Raw genomic sequence first — 13784 nt, forward strand, 5'->3', positions numbered from 1 at the left:
ACCAAATGCCACCGTTCCTGAGAGCTGAGTCAGCTTTCTTTACCCCATTGAGAGCGCCTCTGACCTCCACCAGGCCAGCTTTGCCTCCTCACTAACGGCCCTTTCCTAAATAAATGGCGGGGCCGAGACCAGGACCCCAGTTCCCTGACTTTTGTGCCTTTCTCCCTGGTTTCTCTTAGTTTTAGAATTCCTTGTACATTTTGGTGCGCCCTTGAGGCCCCAGCTATGTTATTAAACTATTATTGCCTAACAATATCCCCATTAATCACCATGACAGATGGAAATCAGCCCTGGTCATGTTCTCTGAACTCAACGTCAAACACTCCCAATGCTAAAGGAGATGACGCCAGCCAGGAATTAGCCCTAAGAGCTTCCGTTTCAGCTCCGCCCCCTTCCTATTACTCTCCACTGTGGGGCCTTTTTCTTGTCACAAGACTCCATACTTCTCTACAGAGAAATTCCTCACGGAATTCTGGGAAACGGATTTCTGTTGACAGACACCGTATAATGATGATAAACGATGGAGAACCCAGACTCCCTAAAAGCGTTTTCTCTGAGCGCCAACTTCCAAAGGCATGGAGTACTTCCCCGGCTACGGCAACCTCAAGCTGCAAACCTGGAAAAAGTTCTCTATCCAACCTCCTCTCACAGAGTAGGAGACAGAAGTGATACTAAACAGAAAATGTAAATCACCTATGAGGTAATATGCCCCAAATGACGCCTTGGGAGCGTTGAGGGCACATAAGCAGTTGCTGTACAGAAGAGCTTTGTTTTGACTGAACTATGAAGTGGGTGTTGGTTCTGTTTGCTTTCTCCAAATGAGTTACAGCTTGGAGTGGGAGTTCCTCACAACGGTGAATGCCTTCCTCTGAAAAGATGGACACTTTAAGTGCAGGCACACTAGACCGCTCTCTAAGTTAAAGCCACTTGGTTCCCTACCCTGTAAGATGCTATTGGATACATAATTCCACACAAGTAACACATTGTGTGTGTGTGTGTGTGTGTGTGTGTGTGTGTGTGTGTGTGTGTGTGTGTCCTTTTTAATTGAAAAAAAGATTTTTTTTTCACCCAATATATTCTGATCACGGTTTCCTCTCTCTTGACCTCCACCCAGCTTCATCCCACCTCCCCTTTCCCTTCTTTCTCTCTCTCTCTCTTTAAAAAGAAAACAGGTAAAATAGCAATAATATATAGAATAATACTAGAACTTTAAAAAAGCACAAGAAACATAACACACATAAACAAAAGCCCACAAAATCACAAGTAAGATACAAATACCAGGAAGAAAAAAAGGTCAAACAAAGCAAGATGATACCAAATATCTACAAAAATCCCATTGAGTTCTTTTTATGTTGGCCATCTTCTGCTTGGCATGGAGCGTAACCTTAAGTGTGGCTGATATACTCAGTGAAACTCCATTGGAGAAAACTAATTATTCCTCTGCAAATGTGTTAATTGCAGAGAGCTTCTTGGTTATGGGTGAAAACTTGCATCCAGTTCCTTCTCTCAGTGCTGGGCCCCCATCTGGCTTGTGCAGGCCATGTGTGTTCTCCCTCAGTCTCTTTGAGTCCACATGTGTGCATCAGTCCTGTTGTTTCTGGAAGACCAAATAACACAATTATTAGCCAAAGCAGTATTGAAATTTGCCCTGAGAAGCACAAGGAACTTAGTCAAGTCTTCTCTGCCACGTCACGGAAGGATGCTAAAATCTTTTCAAAAGATGGTTCATTGCCAACGTGTCGAATGAGTATATTCTATTTCACTGACGCCATTTAAAAAAAGAAAAAGAAAGGATTCCAGAAAGAAGACGAACCCTCAGTCAGGCACGGTACCACATCCCCATAATTCAGACTCAGCACTCCGGAAACTGAGATGGGAGGACGGCCAGTTAAAAGACACCCTGAGCTAGCTACACACACGGGGACTTCCAGGCCAACCTGAGCTAAATACAAAGGCTCTATCTTGAAAACTCTGAAGAAAAAAGGAGAGAAGGAAGGTGGATGGGCAAAGAGAGTAAGAGGTGAGAAAAGAAAAAGAAAGAGATGAGAAAGGAAAAAAATTTAAAAAAATACCCAAAGGTTAGCTCTTACAGCTAACACTTGCCACATCATGTTTTTGCTTTTACCAAAGGCCAAATATGCCTCAAAGTCTAACATGACAGCCACTGGCTACATGGGATAGATTAAATTTTAAATTGTTTTAAAACAAATTCATTATTTTTTTTCAGTCAGCAGCCTAACTTTGAGGGTTCAGTGGTTATACATGACAAGTGGCTGCCATTTTGAAACATGCAAATGACAGAATATCTTGTTCCAGCTGGGTAGCACCCACAGAGAAAAGGGGTTCATTTTTCCACATAGTCATGGTTTGTTGAATACACTCATCACCAAAGAAAAGCCTGTGAACTCAAGGAATTTGTATTACACAAGGGCAAGGCAGACGAGACACAAGCAAATGAAATGAGTGGACAAGACTGTTTTTGCCTCACACTGACTGCTATGAAGATAGTGTAACCAAGGTTGACGATGTGGCCAGTGCTTGTCTAGTAAGTGTAGAGCCTGGTGTTTGATCTCCAGTACTGAACAAACCAGGTATGTCGGCACACACCTGTAATCCTAGCACTCTTGAGAATCAGGAGGTCAAGGTCATCTTTAGAAACAAAAGGAGCTCATGGCCCACCTAGAATACATGAGACTAACAGACAGGAGGGGAGAGAGGGAGGGGGAGAGAAGGGAGTGAACATGTAGACAGTGACAAAACAGGAGATGGTATGTGGATGGAGGTCGCTTTTAAATGAGACCAATGTCTTCATCCCCTACCATCACCCCTCTCTCAGGAGGTCACACTGAAGCAGAGCCTCGAAGAACAAGAATGAGGCAGCCATGAACATCCAGGGACAAAGCAGCCCACCCAAAATGCATAAGTACCTGAACATCCAAGAGATAATACCACAGGCAGTGCAGTGGCAGAAAATGACATCAGTCCATACCAGTTCCCGCAGAACCTAGTTGGTAATGAGACCAATTTCAGATTTTATTCTTCAAAGAGCCAATCACAAAGTGCACAATTTGGGGAAAGTACACTGAGAAATAACTCATTTTGTTGCTCTCACCCTCAAAGTGATGCTCAGGGCCTGGATTTGTGGGCAGCTGAAGCTAAGGGTAAGCAAAGCTTACCCATGGCTTCAGCATTTGCTCTGAAAGTCAGGAAGACTGTACGAGCAGCTCCTGAGCTCACCCAACAGTTCACAGGAGCTGGAGAATTCACGGAGATAAGATTCCTAGAACAGAAGAAACCCCACCCCTCCCCTCAACAACAACAGAGGCAGCAGGTGGCTTAGAAGTAAACTCCATACCCAGCAGTTGAGTGTCTGTAATTCAAGAAGACAAAACGGCAGAAATGCAGGCCCATTCTTGAGAGAAAAGATGTGCATTTGCTTGAATACTTAATACTCCAAAGAGGAGCATTACTGCCAGAGATGGGAAAATGTTTGCCAAATCTCTCTTGCAGACATTGAATCCCAGATAAGTTAAGTTTCTTCTCTGTTCCATGTGGCAAATAATTTCCTACTCTTATCTAGATGAATTAGTGACTTTTTAGAATAGAGTGCCATTGACTTTGTACATGAAATGAGCAAACACATTTACAACCTAAAGGGGAAAATGATTATTCTTGAGCTTCCCCGAAGACTCCACTGTGGGCTGCTGAGGTGGATAAAATGCTTGTCTGCCATGCAAGCATGGGGACCTGAGTCTGGATCCTCAGGAGTGGCAGGAAGCAGGGTGTGGTGCCATCTGTAATCCACTGCACCTATAACAAGATAGGAGCAGAGACAGGAAGATCTGGAAGAAACAGAAGACTGAAGTGCTCTGGGCAGCTAGGCCAGCGTACACAGAGCCTGTTTCAAACAAGGTGAGAGATACAGACTGACAGCCAAGGTTCTCAGGCCTCCACAGCACACTCACACACACACACACACACACACACATACACACATGTACGCACGCACATACACACACACACACATAAACACACGCACACATACACACACACACACACACACACACACACACACACACACACGCACATACACAGTATGGGGGGATTGAGATTTAACAAAATCCTTACATTTTCCACCAGTATGCTAGTTGGCAGGATGCTGTTGGGCTCTCCGGGATCTAGAAGCAAGCAAACATTATTCTGAAAATGTAGGGGCTACAGAGTGGAAGCCTAAAGACCCCTTTACAGGGACAGAGGTGTCAGCTGAAACTCTCCGTAAGGACCCATGGACCCACAGGCAGCTTCCATGTGCCATTGGAGTAGAAAGGAAATGCAGAAGTGGGTTCCCTTGCACCTGCCTTTTGTCTTTCTCTGCTGAGGAGAGTCTCATACAATCAAATGAAGGTTCTTCCTTCCTTGTCTTTTCTCGCAAGAATTCCTTACATCATTCTTCATCTTTAAACTCACTTATTGCCCAGGCTATTTTCAAGCATTTTATATGAAACTCTCAGGTCTGAATTTATAAGAACCTACAGTGAATAATAAACACTTTTTTTCTTCTTTTAGAGGCCTTGTTCCACTTAGATGACCTTTCAGTCCAAATCCTATGTTGGAAAAAAAGAAAAAAACTTCCCTGATCAGGCACGATCTGCCAAAAAGCACAAGTTCTATCTCTGTCCAAAATTCTTCAATATCAGACTCTGATGGTTCTTACCTATGTAATGTTCATGGAGATTGAGCTGAAAGGGATCATGGGAGGCGTGTAAATGGGAGGCTTTAAACGTCAGGAAGCCTGACCATTCCACAAGCCAATGGCTGTAACTGCCAGTGAGGTAAGGTGGTCCCATCAATGAAAGACACACTGGCTCATCCATTGTCTACCCACAGAGTGAAAGTAAAGCACAAGTCAAAATCATCAGAAATGTGACCAGCCAGACAAGCATTTGTCGTGTTTTTAACCAACAATGGGATGTACCTTGCTGAAAGCGTAGTGAAATGTATAGTTCCAAGTTTGGAATTCCAGGAACATAATGTTAAGAGCAGGTATTTTATGTAGAGACAGTATCCACAGCTAATAACCTTAAATTGGAATGTCTGCTCAAGACAAGCAAACACCATAAAAATAACCCACCTTCTACTACTAAACACTTGACCAAAATCGTTCTGGTTCCCAATGCTGAAATCCTGAGGTCTGGGCAGAGAGATGAAATCTCATCTCCTCCCAAGTTAGGATTTTCCATGGAGGATGTGGTTTCAGCCATTGTCAGACCCACACTTTCCTAGTCCCCCGCAGACCGCTGTCAGCAGTTGCCCAAGTTGCCCCTTCCTTCCTGCCCTGCTGTTCCTAGTGACATTTTACAACAAAGTCATAAATAACTCACTTTGCCACTATCTCTGCTCACAAAAAGTAAGCTTCGTTTCCCCTCTGTTTTGGATAAAAAGGAGTCCTTCGGAATAACACAGTCAGAAGATCAAAGGGCTGATCGTGTATACATGCCCAAGGCCTCTCTCCACTGACTCAGAGTCACAGGGAACAGCTGCTGCAAGTTCCCTTTCATAGGCTGCCATGGGATCCAACGTGCCAACTGAGTCACCAGAGAAGAGAGACAGGAGAGAAAAGTCAGGTGTCCAATGAGTCCTTCCAACGACTGCCATCTCTCCTGAATTATCTACTCCTTCCTTTTACAGGTGAGAGAGTGTGGCAGAAAAGAGACTTAGGCATCGAGCGTCCAGCTCTGTCTAATGCTAGAAGTCAGTAGCTGACTCCCCCTAGCACTCTGCTGAGCAGCCTCTGAGAAGGAACCCTGGCATCAAGTGCACATGTCCTGGTAGCTGAACGCCATCCCCTCCTTGCATGAATCTCCTTTAGCAGCCTGGTCCTGGAACATGTGTACCTGGCAGCCCCAGGTTCTGTGTCCCAATAACAGATTCTCTTTTCCCCTTACTTTGTGTTCCTCTCTGAGTAGGTGCTCTGCTATCCATCCTTGGTATTTTTAATGAGAAGCTCACTTGGCACCTTCAATAATCACTTCTGTGTTCCATGCCACGTTCAGAACTATAAAACTGAATAAATCATCTGAATGAGACGGTCATCTACAGAAAAAAGAGATGACTGTCTATGGAAGCAGATTTCAACATGTAAGTTGTGACACTTTGGAGGGTTGCACACCAAATATCTTGCATATCAGATATTTATATTATAATTCGTAACAGTAGCAGACAGTTATAAAGTAGCAGTGAAATAATTTTATGGTTGGGGGTGTTACCACAACATGAGGAACTGTGTTAAAGGGTCACAACATTAGGAAGGTTGAGAACCACTAGTCTACAGGGAAATTAAACAACCACCTTAATGTGTGACAGAAAACATGCAAGTAAGAAACAAGGAAAGTCATTGATATATTGTCACTGGGTGAATGTGGGCATGTACTGGGCAGATATCAGCTGATTAAGAAATTCCAATTAGAGAAAGAACAAAGATATTCCAGTCTGTGGAAACAGCATCAGCTCCTAATGAAATACCAGAGAAGGAATACATTTCCAAAGATAGAAACCAGTGAAAGAAATGGACCAGTGTAGAAAGGACATTTAGGGACGAATATGTTCAAGAGACAGGGGACCAGCGGGTTAGCAGAACCTGAGGGAAAGAAGAGTTTGAAGGTGTTTCCAAGCTCTGTGATGGACATGTTGAGTCTGAGCAGAGATGTTTCTTTTAAAAGGTAAAGGGGGAAGTAAAAACTGTGAAAGCTGTCTTCACAGCGGTGATAGGTCTTGAAGAGATGACAGGAGAGTAGACGTGAAGCCTCTCTGGCTAGTTGTTGGGTCACAGGTATGTTTCCTGACGCCGTTTAGATATGTCTTCCATATTTATTTTAAAATAAATATAACATAAAAAGAGAGTAAGCAGAGAACAGATACTGTGGAAGGCTGGAGTTCACAGTATCCAGTGAGGGAAGGAAAACTTAGATGAAGAAACATAAATATGAGACAACAATTTCAAAAAAGCTATGAAAAGGGAAGCTGTAAAATGGACCAAAATATCCAGTCATTTATTCAGCAAATATTCATCAATACCTCCATATGTAAAAACTTATTCTGGCTACTGAAGTCAGTTGAGGGGAAAGCGCACAGACACACACACACACACACACACACACACACACACACACACACAGTGAGAGTCACTCTGCATGTCTAGTTTTCCCACAAACTCTCTACCACTGCCTACATTCAATAGCTAGCAAATACTGACCAGCTGTACTTACAAATGAGCGACCAGGCTTCAGGGGACAAGTGTTTGGTGAGGGGCCCAGAACAAAGCCTTTGACTAGTTAAATTAGTTCACTAAAGTTTGTTTGTTAAATAGAAGACTAACATTACAGTAGGGGGATTTGGCTTTTTTTAAAAAAGAGTTAATTTATGTTACACAGGGTTTTAACAGAAAACCGATGTGCCATAAAGGGATTAGTATAGACACTGACCTTATGCAGTTGTAGAAATGGTAAAGAATTTAACCGAAGACTATACCTTCTGTCTTAGGGTTTTCTATTGCCGTGATGAAGCACCAAAGAAAGTTGGGGAGAAAGGGTTTATTTGGCTTACACTTTCAGGTCATAGTCAGGACAAGAACTCAAGCAGGGTTCCTGGAAGGCAATCAGCAACCTGGAGGTAGGAGCTGATGCAGAGCCCATGGAGGGATGCCGCTGACTGGTTTGCTTCTCCTGGCTTGCTCTGCCTGCTTTCTTCAGAACTTAGGACCACCAGCCCAAGGATGGTACCACCCACCATGGGCTGGGCTATTCCTCATTGATCACTAATAGAGAAAATACCTTACGGCTGGACCTCATAGAGGCTTTTCCTCACCTGAGGCTCCTTCCTTTCTGAGCACTTCAGCTTGTGTCAAGTTGACACACAAAACCAGCCAGTACACCTTCTATGTTTCTGGTGAAAGTTTCAAGTTGCTGAAAGTCTGAACACCCACAAACAAAGTGTAGATGGCTGTGCAGTAGGGCACCCATGAGGAGTACTTGGAAGCTGCACCATTCCAACATCAGCTGGATACACAGAAAACATTGACATCCTTGATTAGGAAGCTGTCCTGAGATGGGAGATGGGGAGAGGTGGAGTTTGTCTTGTCAAGGAGACATAACAGGACAGCTACCACGCAGGGTGACAGGAGCTGTGACTAATGGCAGGTTCCAGAGCCTATCACCTACTGCACCATTCCACTTTCCAAACCCCACACACATTTGCCTTGTCACCAACCCTACCATCATCCTAACCCCAAGAGTGAGGAAATTCTAGGCAGTCTGGAGCAACACTCCACAAGCCTCCCTGGGTGATGTGTCCTTTTTAATGCCCTATATTTGAAAGAAAACCAGTGACCAAGTCATGCTTCTGCCTAACTACACTCAATTGTTGTTCAAATAGAGGCATGAGCATGAGGTAAGTCCTCCTCTGAAACATACATACAGCTGCTTTATCATTGGATGGTCTAATTAACCTATAGTCCCTCTTTTGGTATCCTATAGCTTCACTGTTTTGACTGATGTTAGGGAACTAGAGGAAGAAAAAACTGTTCAAGTAAGGAAGAAATACCAAAAATGATACAATTCTTTTTACTGCCAATTCTTTTTGCTGCAACAAGTCATGTGGTCATAGTTGAAATGTATGTCTTTCTTCCTCCATTACTAATCCCACATTCCCATGACCTCCAGCCTGCACTTCAGCTCACAGGCATTCCTTACAGCCCCTGTTGTCCAGCAGCAAGCCTCAATAAGGCAGACTCAGTCACCTTAAAGCCTCAGATTTTCCTGCCTCTACCCCATGGCCACTACTGCTTATTCAATCTGGGGCCTGAGAAACTCACGTATCTAGAAGGCAATATGAAGGCCAGCTTCATAGAATCATTCCTGAGCCCTCCTGGTGGGACTAAATCTTCCAATTAACAGAATTCAAAGACACTGGGGTAGGATCCAGATTTCAGGATTACAATGAATAGAGGCGTTCCTGTTTCTTCTTTGTCTCTGGATGCTGGGATCTGGGCTAGGAGAACAAAAACACTATAGACATTACTTGCTGTTTACAGCAACAGCGTGATTCTAAGGACACTGCTTCAGCCAGGCTGGGTGTTCTCATCCAGCTGGCCCTCCAACTACATCTTAAAAGACCATTCCACCGTTCTTTCCAGCCAGCTGCTTCAGGGTGTTGGAGAAACTCTGAGGACCAGTGGATTGCATGAGCAGGAACCTCCGTCACTCTTCACTGGCTATAAATTATAATGAGTCCATTGGTCAGAAGTGATACTGAATGGAACAAGGTATTGCAAGAACTCATAGACAGCAATGTTTGGCAGAGACAGGGAAGCTGACTCCAAAGTAAGTGTTGCCCCTTTCACAGCTGACATGGTCCAATGTCATCAATCTGCTGACAGTCCCAGGCTGATTCCCCTGAGAAGTAATGAAATATTAAATACTGAGTATTGGTCTTTACTGCTGGCAGGTGAGGAAATCAGGTATGCCATATCCCCATCCCCTTTGGTGCATGGAAGCTAATGTCACCAAGCCTACATATGACCCTACTTGGCGAGGGAAAATGCTAGTGGGAATGCTGATAGAATCATATAGGACTGACCCTTTCCTCCTGTGAGTATTTAGGTCATCCTCACTGATGCCACTCTCTGATTAGTATACACATGGGACACACTCATGCTCTTCCCATTCAGTGAGGTCATGCAGCTATGCCTCAGATTCCTTGTTGCTGATAGCCAAGGGCATTCCTTCTAAATCTCTGAAAGTCTGCCCAAACCACTAGACCTTGTCTCTGAGTCAGGCCACCTGTTTCTGCAGCTGTTTTGTGCACAGTGATCAACATCCTCTCCTTTAACCATTGCCCCTCCAAGGCACCCACGAGTGGGCTCATGTGTTGTTACCATCCATGTTCAGGTGACACCAGCTCATGGAGCAGAACCTTATAAACTCTCTAACCAGTGTAAGGGGAGAGAGACTATTTATGACAAGCTGTAAAATGGCTTGCCAAATAAAGGGGAAGCCTGAAAAAGACAGACTCAAAAGCTCAGCTTCCAGGAATGACTCCCAAAGCCATAACAGAATCAGGCCACCAAGGAAGCTGCTGGCCTTACCATGTCCAAGGTGCTATAAAACCTGGAAGCCTGAAGATTAAATTGGAAGCTATAACCCTACTACAAAGAAAGCATGGGCCTCCATAACTACCCTGTCATGTCCATCTGGTTTCACAATATTTTATTTTATTCCAAATAAAGGTAACTCTTAATTTAGAATTAAATTCAAGTTCCTCCTATCGCTTCTCGGCCTTTTGGCTAAGATCAAGTGTAAATTCAAGTTCCTAACTACAGGGATATTCTGGGAAATGTAGTTCCAGCCTCCACAAATCTATAGGACAGAAAGGGAATAAAGAGGAGGTTAGGGTTCAGGTTATGCAAGCGTTCTGTGTTCTACAAAGCTGGAGGTTTCAAAGTAGCTTCTCCTTTGAGGAGTTGCATGAAAATGTTTCTAGGCAGGGGGATCTAAACAAAGGGAGATCTGATAAAAGGTTGGTTGGAAGAGAACTGTCCAAGCAAAGCAGGAGGGTTAAGGCCAACACATAAGCAGGAGGTTAAGTTTTATGGGAAAAAGAAAATTTGTACCATCAAATAACCACAGTCATGGAACCACTGAGGGGAAACAAAGGCATCCTTTTGAAGTAAACCTCTCATCCTCAGAGAAGACAGAAGAAGAGCATCTGCCACTGTTAAACAATGATGCTTGAGGTTCACTGTTGTGGGGAGGCCTCAAATGACAGAAAATGAATCAAGAATACACCAGGGACAAGTGCAGGGAGTTGCTCAAGCTTTGGAGTCTAATTAAGGCTGAACTGCTAAGTTTTTTGCTGGTCTCCTCTGTAAGCCATAAGGTTGAGTGAATTCCTCCACCAAAGCTATCTGTATCCCACCGTGTAGCTGCATCCCAGGACTCTTCACACACCTTTTCCTCTCCTATGGGGGTGAGGTTTTAGCAGGGAACAAACCTCTGACCACACTTTGCATAGAGCTAATATGACACATGAGAAAAACCCTGTGTCCTAAAACTAGCTGAGGGTAGGAATGGAGGGATGTTGCCCTTCCGGAGGACCAGAATTCAACACCTAACATCCAAAAGGCAGCCCACAGCCTTCTGTAACTCCTATCCCTGGGGAATCTGATGTTGCCCTCTTCTGGTCTCTGGGGTCACTGCATACACTTGGTACACAGACATACATCAAGGCAAACACCCATATGCATCAAAGGATATTTTGTTTTATTATGCTTTGTTTTGCTATTGGTGAATCTTGTGTGTGTGTGTGTGTGTGTGTGTGTGTGTGTGTGTGTGCGCGCGCGCACACACACACGTGTGTCCATGCATGCATGCCTCCTGCAGGAGAATGAACATGCCCAGAGTGGCTTTATATTTTTCCTTTTTAAACTGGTATTTTATGTATTTACATTTCAAATGTTATTCCCTTTCCCCGTTCCCACCTCCCCCACCTCCCCTCCCCCATTCTTCTATGAGGATGCTTCCCACTCCCATCTCGACACCCTGGCATTCTCAACACACTGGGGAAACTAGCCTTCACAGGACCAAGGGCTTCCCCTCCTTCCTATTGATGCCAGACAATGCCATCCTCTGCTACATATATGGCTGGAGCCATGGGTTCCCCCATGCCTACTCTTTAATTGGTAGGTTAGCCCCAGGAGCTCTAGGGGATCTGGTTGGTTGATATTGTTGTTCTTCCTATGGGGTTGCAGACCTCTTCAGCTCCTTCAGTCCTTTCTCTAACTCCTCCATTGGGGTCCCTGTGCTCAGTCTGATGGTTAGTTGTGAGCACCCTCATCTGTATCAGTAAGGCTCTGGCAGAGCCTCTCAGTAGACATCCATATCAGGCTCCTGTCAGCAAGCACTTTTTGGCATCACCAAAGGGGCTGGGTTCGGTGACTGTTGTGGGATGGATCCCAAGTGGGGCAGTCTCTGGATGGCCTTTCCACCAGTGTCTACTCCACTCATTGTCAAAGGGGGTGTATGCTAATTGGAGGTGAGTAGAAAATAGCAGGACCCTTTCCAACTTACAGTAAAGTCTGGGATGAAGAGTTATCGAGGCCAATAATGGGTCTGGAGAGATGGTTCAAAGTTAAGAGGTCTCACTCTTCTTCCAGAGGATCAGGTTTGGTTCCTAGTGCCACCTTCAGACAGCTCAGAGCCACATTTAACTGTGGCTCAAGGATCTAACACTCTTTTCTGGCTTCATTAATGTGCTCAAGGAGGCACACAGACATACACACAAAAATAAAATAAGTCTGTTTTTTAAAGATCTCCCTCAAACAACTTCATTTCTACTTGTCAGCAACAAGTCTGCCACACTCTGTGTCCAGAAACCACTGTTTCCTTGTACCCATCCACAACCTCTGGTTCTTACACTCACTCCACAGCCTCTCTGCAATGATCTCTGGGCCTTTGGAGGAGGGCACGCAATGCATGGTCCATTTAGGGCTGAGCATCCTTCAGTCTGTCTGAGGTAGAACTTACTCTGCACCCTTTCCTGGCCTGGAGATCACTCAGCGGTTTGTCTCTGCCTCCCAGGGGTCTCAGTTGCTTCTTCTCTGCACCCTGTGGTTAGGTGAACATCAATCTTTTCTTGCTTTAACTGTTAGCTCCTGAAGGGAGTTACTTAACACAATGACCAGCAAAGACTATGTGCTTCTTGAATTAAACCTAAAATAATTTTATTGAATAAGAGAAAAGTCTCTAAAAACATAAAATAATAAAATAAGATATCGAGACCCAACTTTGTCAAAGCTGTGTTCTCAATATGTTGAGTCACTCTGCAGTGGTGTATTGTTGCTGTCAGGGTTGAATGCTATTGTAGAAAGGGAAGGTAGTGGTAGAGCCTTAGAGTGTGCACTTGCTTTCTTTTCCCATTGTTGACGAAGCTGCATCCTACAAAGCCTGGGAGTAAAACCGTAGTACTCTAGAGAGAGCTGCTTGGATTTACTCAAAGGCTATAATACTCCCACTGCATAAGTGGATCCCAGGCTCATAGCAGGCACACAGGGAGTGCGGATTAAAATAAACACAAATGAACCAACAGTTTGAAGTATTTCATAACAATTTTATGCTATCCTTTCCTCTCTTCTCTGCCTCACCTAAAGCTTCGTGGGCTAAACCATCATGATCACAAAAGTGCTAATGCCGGCTCAAAGTTCCACATTTACTTACTAATAGAATTCTCTAGAGAAACAGGACCAATGAGAGAATGGAGAGCCATCAGCTCAAAACTCCATATGGAAAGCCACCAGACTGAAAACTGAAGAAAGTTGACTCTGAAAGTTGGTTCCAGGAGACTGGAAATCCAGGCAGACATCCACATGGTCAAATTTCTTCTCTTCCCCAAGCCTCAGGTCTTGCTCCAGTGGGCCTAATCTGATAGATCTGACTGGATCAGTATATGTGTCCACATCATGGAAAATCTGCTTACTCAGAGCCTGCTAATAGAAATGTTGACCGCATCTAAAAATATCTTCCCAGCAGTATCTGCAGATGCTCTCCAATTTGTGATGGTTTGGTTTTTGTTTCTTTGAGTTTTTTTTTTTTCTACTTCACGATGAAGTATGGTGGTTCCATCCAGTAGGAGTGAAACATTCTGAGCATTTCCTAAGCTAGCATCACCAATAGTGTCCTGATGCTACAAAGCAACACTGGGATAATTGTTGTATAAGAAATTTTGTCTCTCAG

The 13784-nt window shown here is 44.2% G+C and overlaps 1 long non-coding RNA gene across 3 annotated transcripts in view; it reads right to left on the reverse strand.

Moving 5' to 3' along the window:
• Positions 1-1189: 1189 nt before the first annotated feature.
• The window catches only part of LOC120100856 (uncharacterized), an 89506-nt gene continuing 76911 nt past the window's right edge, over positions 1190-13784 (reverse strand). For 2 of the 3 annotated variants that reach the window (XR_015675933.1, XR_015675929.1), the window contains 4 exons: positions 4129-4178; positions 3113-3810; positions 2928-3004; positions 1190-1597 (listed from right to left, as the gene is read on the reverse strand). This is a non-coding gene — a long non-coding RNA (uncharacterized LOC120100856). The remainder of the gene's footprint in view (positions 1598-2927; positions 3005-3112; positions 3811-4128; positions 4179-13784) is intronic. The other variant, XR_015675937.1, reaches the window with a different exon arrangement.

Source organism: Rattus norvegicus, chromosome 2 (genome assembly GCF_021556685.1).
Source record: "Rattus norvegicus strain SHRSP/BbbUtx chromosome 2, alternate assembly SHRSP_T2T, whole genome shotgun sequence".
In the NCBI taxonomy this organism is placed as follows: Eukaryota; Metazoa; Chordata; class Mammalia; order Rodentia; family Muridae; genus Rattus; species Rattus norvegicus.